Genomic DNA, 24,015 nt, shown 5'->3' on the forward strand with positions numbered 1-24,015 from the left:
GATTCCATGGGAGAAGAAAACTAAAAGAAAACATTCTCTCTATCCTCTTCAAGATACCTAATTCTTTTTAAGACCTAATATAGATTCCATACTCTACCTGGGCCTTTTCTGATCCCTCCAATTGTTACAGCTTTCATCTTCCTCAATTTGTGTGTGTGTGTGTGTGTGTGTGTGTGTGTGTCTGTGCACGTGGGCACATGTGTGGGTTGACCTGTGTTTCCATAGGATGCTTGGACATCCTCTCCCCTTGTAGATAGTATCTAACCTTAAAATTATAAACATATAAAAATACAAATTATAAAATACTTAGTATGTGAAAAGTATCTTATTAAACCATATGGAATTCAAAAAGAAAAGAAAGTCCCTATCCTCTAAGAACCCTAAACTGGAGAGAAAATTTATATAACCATTGTCAGCTTTTAATGTGGTATATGGTACAGTTGTCCTTTGGATGCAGTAGAAATAATAATATATCTCTTATAATTTTATTTCCTTAATTAAACCAATTCCAGTATCTGATGGTGAACCACCTGTCAGTGCTTAGGACTTTTGTGCTGGCCTTTTTTTCTGTTTGTTCAATAGTTATGGCTTAATGAAGAGGTAAGAACCTCAAGACAGTAGCCAGCTATAGGTAGGCTGTAATAGAAACCGTGGTTTGATAGTTAGGTACTGCTGTTTCCAAAGACTTTTGAGTTTTAGAAGATTATCTTTGAGTATTGAAAGCTTAAGTGATGTACTCTTGGTCACACATAAAGACAGTATGTGTAAAAGGTAAGATATGGATGAACCAAGATTTTTTTTAACTCCAAGAACCACTCTCTGTCTGCTCTACCATGCTGCCTCACTTTGTGAGGCATATTATTTACTATCCCCCTAAGATTTTGTTGATTATATCATTGACTATTGATTTTGTTTCCAACACTATTACCTAGCATTGTGCTTTATTTATAGCAATGCTTTTAAAAGACCAAATGAGATGAATTCAATCAAATTGATCTGTTATGTTTGAAGACCTATTTTGACTAATTTCTACAAGCAAAAAGTAACTTTTTTGTAATAGATAATCATTTGTAGTTTGATTCCATAACCATTATATGAAAATATTAATCAGCGTTAACGTCCTTATTACCAAATAGGACAAAAAAGGACAGGCACAATTCCCAGATGTAGGTACAATTAAAGCACATTATCTCTTATTAACAAGCAATAATAACTGTAATAAACTAAGGAGACCTCAGTTAAAAAACTAATTATTGCAGCTGAAAATATAAATGCAAACATAACTCTAATGACTTTTCTAATGGTTGTTTTGCATAATTATTTATGAACTTTAGCCCAACTATGGTCTTTAGCTAGCAGTTGGATAAAGAATTCCCAGGCATTGAATTCCCAATGAAGCCCCACAATGGTTTTCATGATGGATGTGTTCCTGCTTTACTCAACAATGGCATATAAAGTAAATCAAGGTCAATAGCCATCTGCTGCTAAGAAGGCCATTTAGGGAAACCCTGTTGCTTGGTAACAGACTATATTCCTGCCATCCAGGTTTTTGTATGTATAATTGATGAAAGGAGAACTATGAAGTGAATATAACCGATAATCACTACGTGAAATACATCTCAAACCCATATCTTATTGATGGAGAAGCAATTTAAATCAATGTCTATTATTGAAGAAGCAGAATTAGCAACAATTTAAGTGTCACAGTGGTGCTATTGTGGAACCCAACTTGAAATGGCAAGAAATGTTCTAATGACACCAGAATGGCCCATTTTGTTTTTGAAACATAAAGACTAATGAAAAGCTCACTGAGCAAAGGAAATAACAATAAGACTTGAAATTCCAAGGAGACCAGGAAACAATGAGCACAACAGTTTTCTAGAAAGGTTAGGAGAAGCTTTTGAAGTCTGGTACAGTAGTATTGCTTACATTAAATGAATTTAAACCAAACTACATGGGGATGGACAACTAATAGAGTTTAGATACACTTTCTTTTGGATGAAATTTTTCTTTTAAAATGATAAGTACAATGAATCAGTTTCTCCTTTGCCTCGAAATAACTTTTAATTCAGGGATTGAAATTTGATCAAATTTGTTTAGAATTAAATCAGGGAGCATCTATTGACTGTATTCCTATCTCTGTCCCATCATCATTACCATCACGAGTCCTATTTAAGCTGTGGAGAATATTTAGACACAAAATCATAGAAGGCTCAAAAATCATAGAAGATGCATGAATTCTCTACCTAGTTTCCCTGTGATATTTCATACTCTTCTTTAGGGAAGTAGATTTGTTTGAGCCCTGGAGACTTGCCAAAGTGGATTAAAAACCACTAGAAAACTCAATACTAATGGAGAAGTGGTGAAACTCAAAATTTGTATTCCATTTTTGTGTATGATTATAATCCTTATCTTGCTCAGTCATTTCCTCCTACTTTTTCCTTTACTCTTGTCTCAGAAAAAGAGATAACCTTTCTTGTTGAAAAAACCATTTCACTATTTGGATTCTAGAAACTATTATCTTCCATCTCCTTAAGAATCTCTCCCCTAATATCATTCTGTCAAATCTTTAACATCTTCCTATTCAATGAGTCCTTACCTATAGCCTAGACACACATATATAATGTCTTTCCTGTCCTTAAAATATCCTTACAATCTTTTCATCCACTTGAGCTATCATCCTATAACTACTCTCATTCTCAACAAATTTTTTAACAAAGCTATCAAAATTAGATTTATCTGATTCTCTTCTCACACGCTACTTAATCCTCTGTAAACTAGTTTCTAATTTCATCATTCAACTGAACTGGCCGCCTCAAAAGTTACTAATAATCTCTTAATAACTAAATCTAATGAGCTTTTCTTAATACTGATCCATCTTGACTTCTCTGAAATAGTTAACGTTATTTATCATCTTTGCCTCCTGGATTCTTTCTTCTTTGTCTTCTTATATATTTGACTGTTTTTTTCTTACTGCTTCTTCAATCTCTTTTGTTGAATGTTCATGCCTGTCATGCCAATTAACCCTCAGTGTCCTTCAAGGGTCTCTTGTAAGTTATCTTCTTTTTTCCCCCTCTACAGTGTTTCTCATGATTAACTCATAAGCTCCTATGGATTCAATTGTCATCACTATGCAAATGATTTCTGGATCTTTATGTTCAGCTCAGGTCATTTTCACAAGATGTAGTCTGAAACAACAACTGTTTTTGGACATATCAAACTTAATAACCCATAGATATCTCAAAATCAACATATCTAAAAACAGAACATTTTCCTCTAAAACATCACCTTTTTTTTTTTTTAACTCTCTCGACTGTCAAGGATACTACAATCCTTCCAGTCATCTAAACTCATAATCTTTTTTTCATCATACTGAAAGAAATTATTATTTTTTTGTATTAATAACTATTTATTGAATGAGGATTAAGGTTTTATCTTTTTATACTTCCTCATTCAGAAATCAAGCAGTATGTGGGAAATCTTTCTCAAAGCTTTACTCAGGCTAAAATCTAAAAGTAAGTCTAAGTTTAGGCTAATGGGTAGATCCCTGCTAATTGTGTTTACTTAGAGAAGTCCAAGAAAATACAGCTTCTCCTTTATGTCAGACAGGTAATATGGATTGCCATTGTAGTGTGGTCTACCTAACCAATCAGAGTTCATTGACATCCTCAGGAAGACTTGCTCTTCCAAGGACATATAAAGTGTTAACCCACCACCATCAGGTACCTTTGGCATTTGACTTCTTTTATTAAAAATATGCTACCTTATTAATAAAATGATAAAATTACCCCTGAAACCCCTGTTAAGTACCATGCCCAGGTGAAAGGGCAGGTCAATTCTCTGAGAGTCTCCACAGCTGTGAATCATAACATCTGAAGAAGTTGTAAATCAGCCTTTACTGTTGCTTGTGGATTGTGAATGAAATAAATTGGAGGCAGAGAGAAGAGGAGAGAGATCAGACAACACAACTGCCTCTCAGGTGAGAGGCCAGACAATGCAACTGCCTCAGTCTCCTTGTATCATCATCATTCTGTCACAAGAAGAGATCCATTCTACAGGTCTGAGTAAGACCTCCAGCAACCACTGGCAGGTGGCTCTTGTATCACAATAGTATCCCTCCAACTTTTTAAAACATCACATTTCTCAACCCCACCTTCTCACTCACCCATTACACCCAATCCTTTACCAAATCATTGTTTTTACCTTGACATCTTTCACATAAAAGTTCTCTTCTCTCCACTCACACAGATGCCTTAATTGTGAAGGCTTTCATAACCTTTCACCTTTTTTATTTCAAAAAGCTTTAAGCAGATTTCCCTGCCTCTCCATATTCCAATCCATTCTTCATTCATCTACAAAAATAAATTTTATGAAGTATACATCTAATAATGTCCCATTATGCATACATACACACAACATACACACACACACACACACACACATACACACACACGCGCGCGCGCACCTAAAAATTCCAGCAATTCCCTATTGCCATCAGAATCAAATAAAAAGACTTTTGTTAGATGTTTAAATGTCTTCATATACTGACCCATTTCTGCTTTTCCAGTTTTTTATACTTCCAATACTCTTGCCTTTTTACTGACTTTCTCCCATTCCTTAAACATTTACATTACTCATCTCTACCTCTTAGCTTCCTGGACTTGTTCAAAACTCAATGTTCATTCTGTAGAAGGCTATTCCCCTCCCCTACCTGGTAATGCCTTCATTTTGTGGTTTCATTCATTTTATTTTATACATATATTGTATGTACTAGTATGTTTTTCTCTCATTTGGAAAGTGACCTCCTTGAGGATATGGACCTTTTGCCTTTCTTTGTATCTCTAGTTCTTTGGTGGTAACTGGCATATCTTAAGTGTTTAGTATATACTTGTTGACTAAGCAGTTAATTATATAATTTTATAAAATAAAAGGAATTCTTTTTCATAATAAGAATAACTACAACATGGCTTAAATATTGAATATGTATTTGGATTTGTGTAATGTCCAGGCTAGCTTTCTAGAGGGTCTTGGGACCAGCCTTGGTCTCAACAAAATAATCACCACGAGAATAATCAGGAATAAAGTCCGAAGTCTTTATTGTCTCCGTCACAGTCTGTCTGTCATAGTCTCCTCTGCCTCATTCTGCTGGTCTGCCAGTCTGACTTCCATCTGACTTCCTCTCCCAAGTTCTTATATATCCTAATACAATTACATCATTACAGCATACCAAATATGTACAAACTAGAGAACTATTACATCACCATGCTAAGTACTAAGTATATGTAAACTAGATAACCATTGTCTCATCAATTCCTGGATTAACAGCTTATTTCAAGTATAGTTTTTTCCAAGAATACTTTTCCAGAATTCTGGCCCTCTACAGATTTATATATGCAAGATCCTATTAAATTAAAGCATAGCTAAAATTTTGTATTAGACAATTCAAAATATCATTGTTTAATAACAATTAAGATTTATTATGAAATATTGGGAGTAGTTTAGTTTAAAAGGAATGCGTTCTCTTTCATGGTACAATAACAACAAAAAAATGAAGAAAGAATCAAAGATATTAGATCTAGGTCTCAATAAATAAAAATAATGAATATCCTAAATTATTCATATTATTTGAATTCATAGTGTATATTTTGATTAAGTGTGAACCACTTACTCTATTTTACATTATTATAATTTTGAATAGTGTGAATTCAAATGAATGGTATTACTTCAAGAGGATTATTCACATTAATTGAGACTTGGTTGTAATAAGCTTTATAAAGAAAATACTTTAAATTATTCTCTTTTTCCTAAGCTATAACTGATATCATAGATTATTCAATAACACTAATTGAAGAAATAACATAAAATAATTTTTCAGCAAAATAAATTTCCCATGCTAGGGAAAAAATGAATTAACCTCCCAAATTTTATATTCTTCACAGCAAGTATGTCAAACTGAAAAAGCAGACATGCATCCCCAGAAAGGTCTTGGGAAGTTACAAGTTAATACATTGAGTATAAATTTAATGAAAAAAGTCTTTGAGTACTCAATATTTGCCACATGGTCATGATGTTAAAGAAGAAACCCATTGTAAAAATCATTTATGAATACAATTTTAAAATCACCTACAAATGATGAAACTGGTAGAATGGATTAGAGAATAAATCTATTAATAAGTCCATGAGTGTTAGTTATGTCATATAGTCATGTCTTGTGGCTCAGAGATCAGAGACATCAGAGATCTTATTTCATTTATTTGTAATGATCACTTTAATGATATGATTTTAGAGAATCAGCTTTGAAAGGGTTCCATTTCATAAAATACAGTGGTACCATCATTAGTAAATAAGTCACTTTTTCATTTTATCATAACATCTTCCTAAATTAGAATAAAATTGTTATATCTTTGAGATATGTCGATTGAATCAGAGTACTAGCTAAATTAACAAAAAGCAGAAAATTCCAGGAGATGTACAGTTTGATCTGAGCACTTCAAGGCAGGCAGAAATGTGTTGGTGAAGTCACTTTAAGAGAGATTTACCTATACCCAAAGTGCTATAAAACTGTGCAAATCTTTTGATTCAACAATACATTTACTGGGTTTGTATTCCAAAGCAATCCTCAAAAAAAGGGGGAAGGAACCCACATGTTCAAAAATATTTATCACAGCTCTTTTTTGTGGTGGCAGAGAAATTAAAATTGAGAAAATAGCCATCAGTTAAATAAAAAATCAAAAAATGAACTGGGGTTTACAAATGTAATGGAATACTGTTGTAATATAAGAATTGACAAGCAGGCAGATCTCAGAAAGAAAAAACCTTAAAACTTAATGAACTGATACTGAGTGAAGTGAGCAGAAGTGAAGTGAGAAGATATTTTTGCAGTGTAAACAACATTGTGTGATGATCTTTGATAGACTTAGCTCTCCTCAGGAATACAATGAATTAAGACAATTCCTAAAAACTTATGATAAAAAATACCATCCATAGCCAGAGAAAGAACTATGAGGTTTTAAAGCAGACCAAAGCATACTATTTTCACATTTTAAAAAATTTCTTGTGGGTTTCCCTTTTGTTCTAATGGTTGTTTCACAGCATGACTAATGTGAAAATATGTTTAACAGTTTTGTACTTACATAACCTCTATCAGATTGCATGCCATTTTGGGAGGAAGAGGAAGGGAGGAAAAAAATGGGGACTTAAAATTTTATAAAAGTGAATGTTAAAAACTAAAATTAAATAAATAATTAAATCTAAAAAATGACAAAAATTAAAGTAACTATAAAAATTCATTACATAAAAAAGAAAAATTTACATATTACTGCTGAGCACACAACACTCTTGGATTCCTAGGTTTAAAAAAGTGACTCAAAAAATCCCAACAATTACTATGCAGTCATTCTGAAAAGAAGGTTTAAGGCAAAGTGGGTAAAAAGCTAGCTTCACAAACAAGAAAACTGGTGTTCAAGCACTATCTCTCATATATACCAAGCAAATCATTTACTTAACTTTTCAGTGCTCTAGGCAACTGTCAAAACTATTACTTACAGAGGTGATCATCTGCATTATTAGAGAAAGTTTCCTTATCTGGTAGTTTCTCATAACAAAGACATCATAGATAAAATAACCTCTACCTATCCATCTTATTCTCCTTTCACAAATTTATACATTCTTCCTATGTATTATGCATTACAACAATTTTTCTTCTTAAATTGTGCTTTGAAAAAATCATAAAGCCTTTCAACATTATGAGTTGTTTTGAATGAGACTTATGTTGTGTAATTAGGCATTTAAATAATTTGGGAAGGTTTTACTATGAAGGAAACTGTTAAGGTGTTAAATTGAAGGATTACTCTCTCTCTCTCTCTCTCCCTCTCTCTCTCTCTCTCTCTCTCTCTCTCTTTTTCTCCCTCTCTCTCTCTCTCTCTCTCACACACACACACACACACACGCACACAATTGAGAACCAGTGCTCTATAGAAAAGACTGAAGAACAGCACTGGTAATGAGCATGGGGCTATTGATGTAATCAACCAGCAAGTTCTAAGTGGATGTGTAACTAATAAAATTGATAATATTGAACTGTTTAATGTGTGGTAGTTATGAATTATTAAAAGCTATCTGATTGTGTATAAATGAAAATGTGATAATGCTGCATGGCAGAGGAGAAAACCCAGTATCAGTTTAAATCATTGAGGACACAAACATCAAATGAAGGACTAAGATCCAACTATTTGTAAAACCTCATCATGTCAGCAAAGAGAGACACATTCTATAAATGATATGGAATTTCTTTAGGGACCTGTTGTGATGCTTGGAAAAAGGAAATGAGACTCAAAATAAACTGTAAACATTCTACCCATTAAATTTTTGCAGAGAATTGCATTTTTTCCAAGGAAAAATTACAACAGAAGTTTGGATTCAAGCAGGCAAGCTTAGAGGTATTTAAAAAAGAAAAAAAAAGTGAACATGAAATGAACTTTCCCCACAAGACATAATGCAAGTCACGCAGTAATAGGTCAAGAAAAGAAATATACTTAATTGCCTCACCAAGGAACATATCAACAGAAGACATAATAGAGAATAGTCCAAAAGGTACAAACCATCCAGAATTAGATTAAGTTGCATGCAGATGTTGTTGATCAGTGAGAATGTGTCCATGAAGGTCAAGGCATAAATGAACAACTCCACAGTGCTGCTCAAAGGATATTTTAATGTTGACCATAAGATAAAGAGCAGAATATCAAGAACTGTATAACCAATTAAAAGCCATCTGGTGTCAAAATGTCAGTGGGAATTGAATTATTCTAGGCAGGGAGTATAACAAGGATGGCATTCCTATGATCATAAAATCATAAAATTGGACCTTAGAGGTCATCTAATGTAACTACCTTCCCCTTCACTATTTTACATAAGGAAATAAATTAGTCAATTTTTTTTATATGTAACTATATCACTTCATTAAATTGGACCAAAGTGGGTATTTCCATGACATATGTAAGTTGAATCAGCAACAATAGCTAAATTAAGAAAAAGTAAAAAATTTCCAGGAGATTCTAGACTTTGAAAAGGAAAGAAACTTAGGAAAAGAAATAATTTCATCAAGGTCATAGATATAACTTGTAGAAGAATGGGTAACAACCCAAGATCCTCTGGTTCCAAAACAAAGGCTCTTTCTATACCAAATTCACCATCCATATTACATACCAAATCCTGCAGAACCAACAAAGAGACTGGAAATCTTTTGAAGAAACAAGTTAACTGCATTTTGTCTCTGTTTGTAGAGATATAAACAGAGAAAAATGGTTGGTTGGCTCAGAAATACAGTGAGTATAGAAGAATATGTTAAGCAATGATGAATCTAAATGAACTAATTGTACAATCAACTTCTTGCTACCAGCATCTTCACAATTATAACATAATGCTACTTATAGGAAAAATTTCCACAATCTCTAAGGAAAGGTTTTAAAAATCCAAAATAAATAAAATAGCAATCCTAAAAATTCCAATGCTATATTTTGTTTTAATTTTCTTTATTGTGCTCATTATCAATTATTTTTCTGATTCTGGTCACATCATTCTACAACAATCCATGTTTCTCTAAATTCCCCTGAATAAGCAAATCCTTATAATCTTTGAATTGATGATATAGGGGTAGAAATAAAAGAATAAAGTTTATCTTAACCTATCTGGATTTTGCTTTATATGTTACATATCATACCTAGGATAATTGGAGGCTGAGTTTGAGAATACATTACCCTCCATAACTTATATTTTGTGTTCATTATATATATTTTCTACATATTGTTATAACATGTATATTTTGCTTCCTCCATTAAAATTTAAGCTCCCTGAGGTAAGAACTGTTTGGTTTTTGTCTTATATCCTAGCTTGGCATGTACTAAGTGCTTAAAACTCTTTTCTGATTAATTAATTCACTCAATACCCATTCAAATGACTAGAAACTCTTAATCTATTTGAATGCAAATTATGAGGGTTTCATTATATTAAAATCTCTAAGCATATGCACACATGGTTTTGTTATATGAGGTCATATGAAGAGGTACTCCTAGGGCTAAGAGATTTAATTTTCTGAATAATATGGAAATGTATTTAAAATGATTGTACATGTATAACCTATGTCATATTGCTTGCTGGGAAGGAAAAAAAAGGAACTCAAAATCTTAAGAAAAATAAATGTTGAAAACTATCTTTGCATGCAATTGGGAAAATAAAATATTATTGGAATTTAAAAAAAAGAAATGGAATTTTTGTTGTAGGAAACTGCAGGAATAGATCATGAAGACTGTATTACAATAGTTAACTTATGGAGCAATCAATAAACATCTATTAAGAAATTACTTGTTGGAGGGGATGCTGGAAAACTGGGACTTTGATGCATTGTTGGTAGAGTTGTGAACGAATCCAACCATTTTGGAGGGTAGTTTGGAACTATGCTCAAAAAGTTATCAAACTGTGCATACCCTTTGATCCAGCAGTGTTACTACTGGGCTTATATCCCAAAGAGATTATAAAGAAGGGAAAGGGACCTGTATGCACGAATGTTTGTGGCAGCCCTTTTTGTAGTGGCTAGAAACTGGAAACTGAATGGATGTCCATCAGTTGGAGAATGGCTGAATAAATTGTGGTATATGAATATTATGGAATATTACTGTTCTGTAAGAAATGACCAACAGGATGATTTCAGAAAGGCCTGGAGAGACTTACATGAACTGATGCTGAGTGAAATGAGCAGGACCAGGAGATCATTATATACTTCAACAACAATACTATATGATGACCAGTTCTGATGGACCTGGCCATCCTCAGCAACGAGATCAACCAAATCATTTCCAATGGAGCAGTAATGAACTGAACCAGCTACGCCCAGAGAAAGAACTCTGGGTGATGACTAAAAACCATTACATTGAACTCCCAATCCCTATATTTATGCCTACCTGCATTTTTGATTTCCTTCACAAGCTAATTGTACAATATTTCAGAGTCTGATTCTTTTTGTACAGCAAAAAAACGGTTTGGTCATGTATACTTATTGTGTATCTAATTTATATTTTAATATATTAAACATCTACTGGTAGTCCTGCCATCTGGGGGAGGGGGTGGGGGGTAAGAGGTGAAAAATTGGAACAAGAGGTTTGGCAATTGTTAATGCTGTAAAGTTACCCATGCATATAACCTGTAAATAAAAGGCTATTAAATTAAAAAAAAAAAAAGCCTCCTGCTGCCTTACAGATGAAATAGTTCATTAATTTTGTTCTCAGAAACTAAATAAATCATTTGAAAATTCTGCTAAAAAAAAAAGAAATTACTATATTCCAAACACTGTTCTAGATAATGAGGCTACAATACTAAAAAAGAGACAGTTCCTACTATCAGTGGGTTGATGTTCCATCAAGCACAAGCCATTTACATTTTTAAGTATACTAAAATGTCTTAAAGACAAATTGGGGGGGGGGAATTAACAGCTGAGAGAAAAAAGGAACTGCTTCACATATACGATAGGGCATCACCTTCTTCTTAAGGAGAAGATGTTAACTCATTTATTATAGATCCCTTTGGCAGTCTGATGAGACCTGCAGACCCATTTTTAAACAATAATTTTTAGTGTATTAAATAAAATACATAGGATCACAAAGGAAAATAAAGATACTGTAATTTTTCCCATTGACCCTAGGAAATTTATTCAATAGTCCCTTAAGAATCCATGATTTAAAGTGTGCATAGTGAATATATTCTCTCTATGTCAGAAATCCTAGCTTGGTTTGACTATGGCTATTGTTAGGAGTGATTTATAATATGTGTAATTATCACTGTCTTTCAGGTTGATTGATTCTGAAGGTACTAAAATCTAGCTTTAGTTCATGCTTAATGATTTGAGGCCATTTAAGGTAGTAACAAGCTATATTTAGAAAATAACATCTGCAGAATGATATATATCTTCTTTTTTCCTATTGGCTTACTTGGAAGATATTCTACCACTTAGCTTTTTTTAAATGAAGAACTATCATTTTTTCCAACACTTTCAATGGTAACAGCTCCACTGTATTTGAGATCATTATTCAATTTGAAGTTTTCTGATCAGCATCAAATATGGAATTTTTTAAAAAGATTGTTAATCATTTTAATTAGACATAAAATTTCATCTAGCACATTTATAATAATTGCAGCACAATCATTAAAAACGACCTAAACTCTCAAACCTTTGACATCTTATGGCAATGACTGCTTACTTTCTTCTTGAATCTGTACTAAAAATGAAGTAAACTCTTCATTAATGATCCCTTCAAAATCATTCTCAATGCTCTGACTCTATTTTAAGAAGCTCTATAAGGATGAGACAACCAACAATCTTCAAGGCAGAGATATGATAGGGGGCCAAAGCAACCCTTTAGAAAGTTGACAAAATTCTACTGGTATTTTGTACAGGTGATTTTTGTTGGGCATCCTACAATCCCACTCTATCCTCCAAGGTTTAGTTCATTCACATTTATGGCTTTCCATATCCTCTATATTCAAGCTAAATTGGATTATTGACCACATCTCCAAATTTGACCTGTATTCTCTCATCTTTGCACATTCAAGTAGGGAAACCCAACTCCCCTCTACCTTTCAGAATCTTTCCTATCTCAGTGGCCTCTTCTTCCATGAATTCTTACCTTAAAACCTTTCCATTTCACAGAAGAAAGTAACTCAACTTTCCCTAAAGCATTTTTCTTTGGATCTTTTGCTCCCAATTTTATTGATCTATGCACATGCTAGACATAGGCAGTTAGGTGGTACATTGAATAGAACGCTGGACTTACAGTCAGAAAAACTTTTCAAATCCAGTTTTAGACAATTACTAGTTGTATGACACCAAGAAAGTCAGAACCTCTATTTGTCTGTTTCTTTCACTGTAAAATAGTGATAATAATAGCACCTGTATAACAAGGTAATTATGATAATTATCTAATTTTAAATGATATTTATAAAGTGCTTAATGCAGTGTCTTGGTATAGAAAATCAATATTTTTTTAAATTCTGTTCCTACAAATATCCTTTATAGCCAGAATTTCAGCCAGAATTTCTCCCACCTTTATTTAAATAGACAACAGATATCTTTCTCGTATTTGGGGATTTGCTTAGACTAGAACTTTTAAGTCAACACTGTAGAGAGCACCAGTCTAAAAATGAAAAAATAAACATGCAGAATAAAACATATTTCTTGATATGGCCAATGTGAAAATTTTATTTTGCTTGTCTCTGCATATTTGTTAAACAAAAATGTTTTGTTTTCTTTCTCTCATCCACAGTGGGAGAGTAAGAAGAAGAAAAAACTTGATTGTTAATTAAAAACAAAATAAGTTTTAATTTTAAAAGGAGAAAAATTTCTTCTACCATTGCATATCAGCACCTCCTGTGTAATTTGTAGCTTGAAAGAACTACCCTGGGAAGAAGAGAGGGGGAAATGCAAGATGAAGTGACATGCTCAGCATCATTTAGCCTATTTCTATCAGAAGTAGATCCTGAATCCAAGTTTTCCAAACTCTGAGAAAAGCCCTCTTATCCATTAATCTATGCTATATCAGGATTGTGCCTAACAAATGTTTAGATAAATACTTTCTCAAGTATTTAGCAAGTGAATGAATAAATTCTAGCCCAACTTCTGCAAGACTATGGCTAGTTCCAAAGAAAGAAGTCCATGCTTAGGCTCATCATATTCACATGTGATAGTAGATTTGTCAGTTATCCTCCAGAAATCACAAGCACGTAACAATTCATTGAATATTCCTTCTTCTGACTACCACTTCTCTCAATCTGTACTCCCTTTTTTCAGCCCCTCTCTTTTTCTTATTACTTTCCCTTTCTACTTCTGTCCCTCTCTTCTATTAGCTTCCATCTTTACTTTCCCCTTTTCCCTTCTACTTCCCTATAAGATGAAACCAGTTTCTATACCAAACTAAGTAGGTTTGAGCCAAATCTAATGAGATTAAGGTTCAAACAATGCTCATCCCCAACCTTTCTTTCCCTCAACTATAAATAGGTATTTTTTTTACCACTTCATGTGACTAATTTACCCCACTTTACCTCTCTTTTCCTTTTCTTCCAGTACAATCCCTTTTCCACCACAGTTTCTTTTTTAGAAAATTATATTAAAATCAACTTATACGTATACCCTCTTACTTACATCTATATCCTAAGAAATACACTGCTCTCAAGAGTGACACATATCATCTTCCCATGTTGTTTTTTTTTTCTTCCCTTTTTAATTTCTTAAGTTTCTTCTGAGTTCTGTATTTGTTCAGATCTGTTCTTTTCATCAAAAATAATCAAATGTCCATTTTTTCCCCTGAAAGATAGTGCTTAACTTTGCAGGTTGTTGATTCTTGGCTGCAGTCCAAGCTTTTTTTGCCCTCCAGAATATTATATTCCAGGCCCTTCAATTTTTAAAGTTGAAGCTGTTAGGTCCTGAGTAAGCCTGATTGAGGTTCCTCAATATTTGAATTATTTCTTCCAGGCTGCTTGAAGTATTTTCTTCTTGATCAGATAATTCTGGAATTTAGCTACAATATTCCTTGGAGTTTTCATTTTGGGACCCCTTTCTAGCAGTGATCAGTGGATTCTTTCAACAGCTATTTTACCTTCTGTTTCTAGAATATCAGAGCATTTTTCCTTGATAATTTCTTGAAAGATGTTCTCTAAGCTCTTTTTTATTTTCATTGTGTTTTTTAGGTAGTTCCATGATTTTTAAATTGTCTCTCCTGGATCTATTTTCTAGGCTAGTTATTTTTCCAATGAGGCATTTTACATTTTCTTTTTTTTTTTTAATTTTTGTTTTGCTTTGTTTGACTGAGTCTTGATGTCTCACTGAGTCATTTATTTCCATTTATCCAATCCATATTTTAGTTAATTATTTTCTTTAGCTAGATTTTCTTCAGGTAGATTTTCTTCAGCTAGATTTTCTACTTTCTTTTGCATTTGACCAATTGTACTTTTAAAGGAGTTATTTTTAACGTTTTGGTCATGTATACTTATTGTGTATCTAATTTATATTTTAATGTATTTAACATCTACTGGTCATCCTAACATATAGGGGAGGGGATGGGGGGGGGGGTAAGAGGTAAAAAATTGGAACAAGAGGTTTGGCAATTGTTAATGCTGTAAAGTTACCCATGCATATAACCTGTAAATAAAAGGCTATTAAATAAAAATTAAATAAAAATTAAAAAAAAAAAAAACAAGAGAAGGTGCCATGTTGAACAGGAAGGCAGGGAATATATGAATATGAATATGAAGGAAAAAAAGGCATCAATAAAAGTTTTTTTTAATCACTAAAAAAATAAAATAAAAATAAAAATAAAGGAGTTATTTTGTTCATTGCACTTTTTTTCCCATTCACCAATTCTATTTTTAAGGAGTTGTTCTCCATAAGTGAGAGCAAGGGATAATGTTGTAAAAAAAATTACCCTGGCATGGGCTCTGTCAATAAACAGTTATTTAAAAAAAAAAAAAAAAAAGAAAAAAAAGAAAGAAAAAAACTAACCAAGGGAAGAAGAATAACTTTCAGGTAAGAAAAAAAAATCTGTCATCCATTTCATTCAGAAATCAAGACTACTGGTTGGAAATCCACTGGCTTCAAAAACACTATTTGTTCTAGGAAATATTTTGAAGTACTTAATTACTTAAGCACCAAAATTATGTGATAACTTTATTTCTTTTAAACTTATTTTCCTCTTCTATAAATGAAACCAGTTAGATTAGATTATTTCAAAGGATTATAGAATTTGAGATTAGAGAGATTCTTTAGAACTCTAATTACATTGATTTAATGATCCTAAATCTTGCATATTAGCTCATGTTACAGTGGTTCCTGGAGTTTTGGTCATGGACGATACAAAGTATAAGGATCCATGCCTTGATGTCAATGATGTCTGACAACATGATTTGAGTCTTTTTTATATTATTTTGGGTGTGCCTATGTTTTGGAAAGGAGAGCCAACTGGGAGTTCATTGCCAAAGGACAATGTGACTCTGGGGACATAGCGTTTCTATATTATCATCTATGAGACCCTGAAAAATTATATGAGCAATTTCTGACATATAGTGTGAATTCATGAATTGGATAGGCTTTGACTATATGACTTTCAAGTACTCTTTCAATACTGGATCCTGCAATTATATGAATTTGAAAATAGGTAGAAGAGACAGATATGTGACAGTTTGGAAAAAGAAATAACTTATAACATAACTTTTTTAAAGTCCTTTTTGGTTGGTAGTAGCTTGCATTGTAAGAGGAGGTTCTTTTTGAGGTAGTTTCCTATATAAAAAAAAAATCAAAAATTCAGTCCTCTCTCTTGCCTTGCAAAATAACTTACTAATAGTATGTCTTTAATAAATGCTTTTTGAAATGAATTTTTCATTGTGTTTTCAATACTCAATTAGCTTCCCTGGCTTATGGGAAGGAAACCAACATCTTCCATTAAACTTCATATAAATGTACCTTAATTCAAAAGATTCTCAGTGCCACCATATTACTTATCTATGTCTCTGTTTATATCTATATCTATAAATTTATTTATTTATATATGCATATAAATAATATATATTTATTTATATGCATATATATCAGACTAAAGGAAAATTATGATAGTATCTTCTCTACCTAAATAGAAAACTTCACTAGTCTTGCAGGATTAACACATGGCCCCACCTCTACAACTATTCTTACTCTACACTTTGGATATGCAAGTTGATCTTCCACACCTCAACTCCTATTTGGAGTGTCTCCAAATCTTCAGAATAATGAATGCCGGAATTTTATGGAAATTTCTTTGACTTGTACCTGAGAAACTGCAAAAATATCCTGATTAGGCCTGAAATGAACATTATTGAGACCATAAATAATCACATCCTAATGCATAGTGCCATCATACATAATAATTAAAACATTCAGGAGTGTATTTATTACCTCTTTGCTTTCTCTGTGGCTCGCCTTTCTCATCTCAATTCTTATTATGCTGCTCTCATCTGTAATGTCCAGCATAAATGCATCCTGCTATTCTGTCCTCTTATCTTTTTTATATCCCACTTCAATTATTACCCAGCCTCAATTTGTACTCCTTGGTAAGGAACACCCTTTTCTGGATTAAGCAAGTCCACCCAAAGTGAATAATTACATTTCATCTTACTCAGCTATCAATAACTGTCTGATAGTGTTATTTATGCAAGGGATACTGCAAATAACCCTTTAGGCAAACAGTCTGGTCAGTTTATTCTCTCTAGCTCATCATTAACCCTTATACCTAAAATGATGAGTTGTCTAGAGTTTCTCCACTGACACAGTTTGCAATTAGTCCAATGTAACTTTTCACATATCTGTCTCTTCTACCTATTTTCAAATTCATATAATTGCAGGATCCAGTATTGAAAGAGTACTTGAAGGTCATATAGTCAAAGCCTATCCAATTCATGAATTCACACTACATGTCAGAAATTGCTCATATAATTTTTCAGGGTCTCATAGATGATAATATAGAAATGCTATGTCCCCAGAGTCACATTGTCCTTTGGCAATGAATTCCCAGTTGGCTCTCCTTTCCAAAACATAGGCACACCCAAAATAATATAAAAAAGACTCAAATCATGTTGTCAGACATCATTGACATCAAGGCATGGATCCTTATACTTTGTATCGTCCATGACCAAAACTCCAGGAACCACTGTAACATGAGCTAATATGCAAGATTTAGGATCATTAAATCAATGTAATTAGAGTTCTAAAGAATCTCTCTAATCTCAAATTCTATAATCCTTTGAAATAATCTAATCTAACTGGTTTCATTTATAGAAGAGGAAAATAAGTTTAAAAGAAATAAAGTTATGTGCTCAAGGCAATATAACTAATAAATAGGATAGTCAAGATATGAACCCAGTCCTCCCTATCTTCAAATGAAGTATTTCTTTACATTACATCTCATAGTATGGGGAAATACATAGTCAGAAAGTGGAAAACTGACACTCAGTTCCTCAAATGGGTACATTATTCTTTGGCAATGAGATCCCACCAGAAACAAATTTGAAAGTAAAAGCATGATAGAACAGCCTAGAAAACAGTAATAAAGAAAAACTGACATTCCTCATTTTGGTGTGAACTAGGGGTAACTCCTTTGTTTGTTGGAGAGAGGTTATTTCACTCCTACTGAATATTTTGCTTATAGTCCAATAGAATCTTGACGCCAAAGATCAAATTTCTGACTTTTTTATCCTGTGCGAAAAGCTGTTTATAAGATATTTCTAATTTATCAAGCAAGCCATTCCATATTCAGATAGCACTGAGTGCTAGAAAACTCATCCTTTTATATGATATATAGTAATCAATTTTCTTTTTTAAATGAATCACAGAAACACAGAATTTGAGAAATTTAAAGTTCAGTTCACAACTGTACCAACAATGAATTAATTCTCCAATTTTTCCATAGTTCCTCTGGCATTTGTCATTTTCATTTTCTGAAGTCTTTATAAGAGAATCTTCCTATAAAAATTTTCCCAGTTTTCTGTTTTTCTTCTCATTTTACTAGGCATTTTATCTGTGTAAAAGCTTTTTTTAAAATCATTTAGCCAAAATTATCCATTTTATTTCCTGTGATACTCTCTGTTTCCTTTTTGGTCATAAATTCTTCTCTTCTACAAAGTATATTCTTCTATGATCTCTTAACTTATTTATGATTATCTCCCATTATGTCTAAATCATGTATCCATCTCTTTGTGACATGTTGGTCTATACCTAGTTTCTGCCAAACTGCTCTCCAGTTTTCCCATCAATTTTTGTCAATTGTTAAGTTCTTATCCTCAAAGGATCTTTGGGTTTGTCAAACTTTAGATTGATTACTAGGGTCACTTATTATTTTTTCTTAAGTTTCTAATCTATTCCATTGATCTACCACTATTTCTTAGCCAATACCAGATTGTTTGACTACTGGTTCATACTGTTTTTAAATCTAGAATATTAGGTTGTCTTCACATTTTTTTTTCTTTCACTTGATATTGTTGACCTTTTGTTCTTCCAGATGAATTCTGTTACTTTCTTTATAAATTTGTAAGATATTGATTTGGTAATTTAATTGGTATGACATAAAATAAATAAACTAAGTAAAATTGTTATTTTTAATTATATGGGATCGGATTATCCAAGAGCAATCAATAGTTTGCCCAATGTTTAGATATTTCTTTAAAATGTATTGTCATGGTATTTATATAATTCCTGGGTTTGTCTTGGCAGATAGACTCTCAAGTATTTTATATTATCTGTTATTATTTTTGTTTGTGTTGTGTTGGTAGTATATAGAAATGCTGATGGTTTCTTTTATATAAAGGTTTCTTTTATATCCTGAAATTTTGCTGAAGATGTTGATTGTTTCAACTAGTTTTTCAGTGATTTCTCTAGGATTTTCAAAGAATATTATCAAATCCTCTGTAAAGACTGATAATTTTGTTTCCTCATTGCTTATTTTTCCTCCATTTGTTTTTTTGTCTTAATGCTATTTCTAACTTTTCTAATGCAATGATAAACAATAATATTAATAATGGACATCTTGGTTTCCCTCCTGATCTTATTTCTCCACTATAGATAATGATTGTTCTTGATTTTAAATAGATACTACTTGTCATTTTAAGAAAGATTCCATTTATTCTTAAGTTTTCTAGGCCTTTTTTAATAGTAAGGATGTTGTATTTTAACAAATGCTTTTTCTGTATATATTGACATAATCATATGATGTTTACTTTTTTCAGTATCATGAAGATAATTATATGATTTTAGTTAGTTTTCCTATTGATGTGGGCAATTATACTGATAGCTTTTCTAATATTGAACCATTCCTGCATTCCAGGTATAAATTCTACTTGGCCATAGTTTATGATTTTTGTGATATATTGCAGTATTCTATTTAGATCTCTCATTCTAATGTACATCAAGGAAATCAGTTTATAGTTATGTTCCTCTGTTTTTTCTCTCCCAAGTTTAGTGTCAAAACTACATTTGTGACATCAAAGGAATTTGGTAGGACTCATTCTTTGAAATTTTTTTCTCAAATAGTTTATATAGTATAGAGATTGTTTGTTTGTTTGTTTGTTTGTTTGTTTTAAGGATTTGGTAGAAATTGTTTGAAAATTTAGTCCTGAGGATTATTTTTTCTTGGGGAGCACACTTTTCTTTTTCTAAAAAAGCATTATTTAAGTATTCTACATATTCTTCTGTCAATCTGAAAAATATATATGATTGTAAATATTCATCCATTTCACCTGCAAAATAACTCCTGATAATTTCTTTAATTTTCCTTTCGTTGCTGGTGTATTTATTCTTTTATTTTCTTATCTTGATAATATCATTTTCTTCTTCCTTTTTTGTGAGGTATTTTACATTTTCTTCTATTTTTTCACTTTTTTGGTTTTGTTGGATTGATTCTTGAAGTCTCATTGAGTCATTCACTTCCATTTGTTCAATTCGAATTTTTAGTGAATTATTTTCTTCAGTTAGCTTTTTTATCTCTCTTTTCATTTGGCCAACTGAGTTTTTAAGTGAGGTTTTGTCTATTGGATTTTTTTTTTCTGTTTCACAAATTCTGGAATTGTTTTCTTTTTCCATTTCATCAAATCTATTTTTTAAGGAGTTATATGACTTTTCCATTTCACTACATCTATTTTTAAGGAGTTTTCTTCAGATAATTTCTGTTTTTCCTCTTCCAAACTCTCTTGCAAAGTTCTCATTTCCTTTCCCCATTTTTCTTCTAACTCTCTCTCTTAAAATCCTTTTGCAACACTTCAACAAGAATCTTGTGAGTTGGAGACCAACTCATATCATCCTTTGGAGATGATTTGCCTTTAGAATACTCGGGGTTTGCGGTCTCTCAAACCTTCTTCTCCAAAGAAATATCTATAGTGAGTTTTTTTTGTTTGTTTGTTTTTTTGTTTTTTTGCTCATTTTTTAAATGTTAAGATATGCTCTTAGGGAAATGGGGGTATGCCCCAACCTTCCTCTATAAGCAAAAGAGATTTTTAAACTGCCCTAGACTGATTGTTGATCTGAAGGATGCCAGGAAGAGCTCACTTAAAGACCTGTGTACTCTTCCCCATTTTTGGCTCTGCCCCTTCTTCCTTTTTCAAAGCCAACATTATAGTCCATTCCATTCTCATTTAGTTTCTTCCAGACACCTATTATATAACATTTTAAGATTCTGTTCATCTCCTTTCTTTCTTATTTATTTAAAAAAAAGAGTTATCCAAGTCTAATAGGGAAAAAAATGAAGTACCTTGCTAGTATAGTTTTATTATGTATTTTTTCCTGTAATAAAACTAAAAGAATGGATTCATTTTCAATACTTCTATCAACTGTAATCTCATTCATATGAAAACTTGCTTCTGTTGCTTTAAATGTTAACTTACCCATTGCCATATATCCTTTGTAAATTTTGTCCATTTTCTCTCAAGGATCCTTTACAAAGCATTTTCTGAATGTACTGTCAACTCTTAAGAGAGTGTGTGTTTGTGTGTGTGTGTGTGTGTGTGTGTGTGTGTGTGTGTATGTGTGTGTGTGTGTGTGTGTGTGTGTATGTATGAATACGAACTATGATGACCTCTAAAGTCACTTCCATCTGTAAGCCTTTCCCTTTATTCTTCTACAATAATTGATGCAAAGAAAAATAAAAACTGACAATGGTAGTGCAGGTCAACTAGTATTATAAAGAAATTCACAGGTAATCCAAGAGTTGACATTGCAATCAATTTTTATGGGGAAAAAAAATAGTCCTTCTTAAAATTCCAGTCTCAGCATGAATTAAGGACTGTTACATAATAAGTTCTTATATTTGCTTGATTATACCCCATATGTCATGATTGGTACAAAAATTATTGTCAAAAATGTGCTGTAGCTTACTAATCTATATCTCTACATTGCCAAAACTATTGTATTTAACAATTCTTCCAATATTGATAATAGTCAATAAATAGTGATTTTAAAGAAGGAAATACATCATTTGGATGGCTAATGGAAAATTATCCAGAGTTCTCCCAAAGATCAGAATTCAGCACTATTTCCAAGAAAACAAATACCCTAAGCAAACCTTAACTTCCACACCAAAATCTGTCTGTTTCAACATTTTAAACTTTACAGGAATATAAACTGACATGTAGCATGTGGTTTACCTGTACACCCTGGAGATAAGGCACTGCCTGGAGGGCATCAATCAGTCACAGTACAAGTGAAAGTATCTGTAAAGTTATTATTTTTCCATCTAGAGAATCATTAAGAACTCTTACACTATTTAAAGTAGTCTTATGGGGTAGGTATAAAGACAAAAAGAATTATGTAAATTATGATCCTAGTGTGAAAACTTCAAAAAGCCATGCCAGAATCTTTGATATTATTCTACTTAATAGAAAAGAGAAATGAAGAAGGAGAAAAGTTGACTTTGAACTTATCAGGGTTAAGATTTCTTATATTTTCCCACAAAGCAAAAGAGATCTTTCTCTCTTTCCTAAGATTTCTTGAAGAACTGTATCTAGAGTTTTTCTTTATACTTTTCTACTTACTTTCTACTTTTTTGTTTCCATATAAGTAACTGTACACATCACTAGGTAGCACAGAGAGAATGCTGAACTTAATATTGAGGCAGAAAGATCTGAGTTTATTATTTTTTTTTTATTTAATAGCCTTTTATTTACAGGATATATACATGGGTAACTTTACAGCATTAACAATTGCCAAACCTCTTGTTCCAATTTTTCACCTCTTACCCCCCCTACCCCCTCCCCTAAATGGCAGGATGACCAGTAGATGTTAAATATATTAAAATATAACTTAGATACACAATAAGTATACATGACCAAAACATTATTTTGCTGTACAAAAAGAATCAGACTCTGAATTATTGTACAATTAGCTTGTGAAGGAAATCAAAGATGCAGGTATGCATAAATATAGGGATTGGGAATTCAATGTAATGGTTTTTAGTCAAGATCTGAGTTTAAATCCAACTCAAATGCTTACTAGAAAGTGGCAATGAGAAGTCACTTAATCTCTGTTACCTCCTTTTTTAAATATAGAAAATAATATAATATAACATAACATAACATAATAGCACTTTTGAATCAGGGTCTCGGTGATGATAAATTGAAATAATCCTTGTGTAGTGTTTTCTGAACTTTTAAATGATATATATAAATGCTGATCATTTTAATTTTTTCTTTCACTGAACCAGCTACACCCAGAGAAAGAACTCTGGGTGATGACTAAAAACCATTACATTGAATTCCCAATCCTTATATTTATGCCCACCTGCATTTTTGATTTCCTTCACAAGCTAATTCTTTTTGTACAGCAAAATAACGGTTTGGTCGTGTATACTTATTGTGTATCTAATCTATATTTTAATATATTTAACATCTACTGGTCATCCTGCCATCTGGGGGAGGGGGTGGGGGGTAAGAGGTGAAAAATTGGAACAAGAGGTTTGGCAATTGTCAATGCTGTAAAGTTACCCATACATATAACCTGTAAATAAAAGGCTTTTAAATAAAAACATTTTTTTTTCTTTCCCTATTAGAGTGCAAGCTTCTTAAGGGAAGAGACTGCCCTATTTCATTTATCTTTAGTAATTAAAGTGGTTACTTGGATAAAACATATGTTTAGTAAATGTCTTTTGAATTGAATCATGGTAACAAATAGAAATTCCATAGCATTTATAATGTAGTCAATACCTCACATGGAAAAAAGATACTATTGGCATCTAGATGGCTCAGACATTAGAGTATTAGCCCTAAAGTCAAGAGGACCTGAGTTCAAATCGGGCTTTAGAAACTATATACTTACTAGTTGTATGGTTCTGGCCAAGTCACTCAACCCCAATTTCCTCACCACAAAATAAAAGAATAAAGAAAAAGATACTGACAAAGGTAGTGCAGGAATTACACAGCTAATCTAAGAATAACATTGCAGCCAATTTTTATGAAAAAAATTCTTAT

The sequence above is a fragment of the Sarcophilus harrisii genome, chromosome 4 (genome assembly GCF_902635505.1).
Source record: "Sarcophilus harrisii chromosome 4, mSarHar1.11, whole genome shotgun sequence".
In the NCBI taxonomy this organism is placed as follows: domain Eukaryota; kingdom Metazoa; phylum Chordata; class Mammalia; order Dasyuromorphia; family Dasyuridae; genus Sarcophilus; species Sarcophilus harrisii.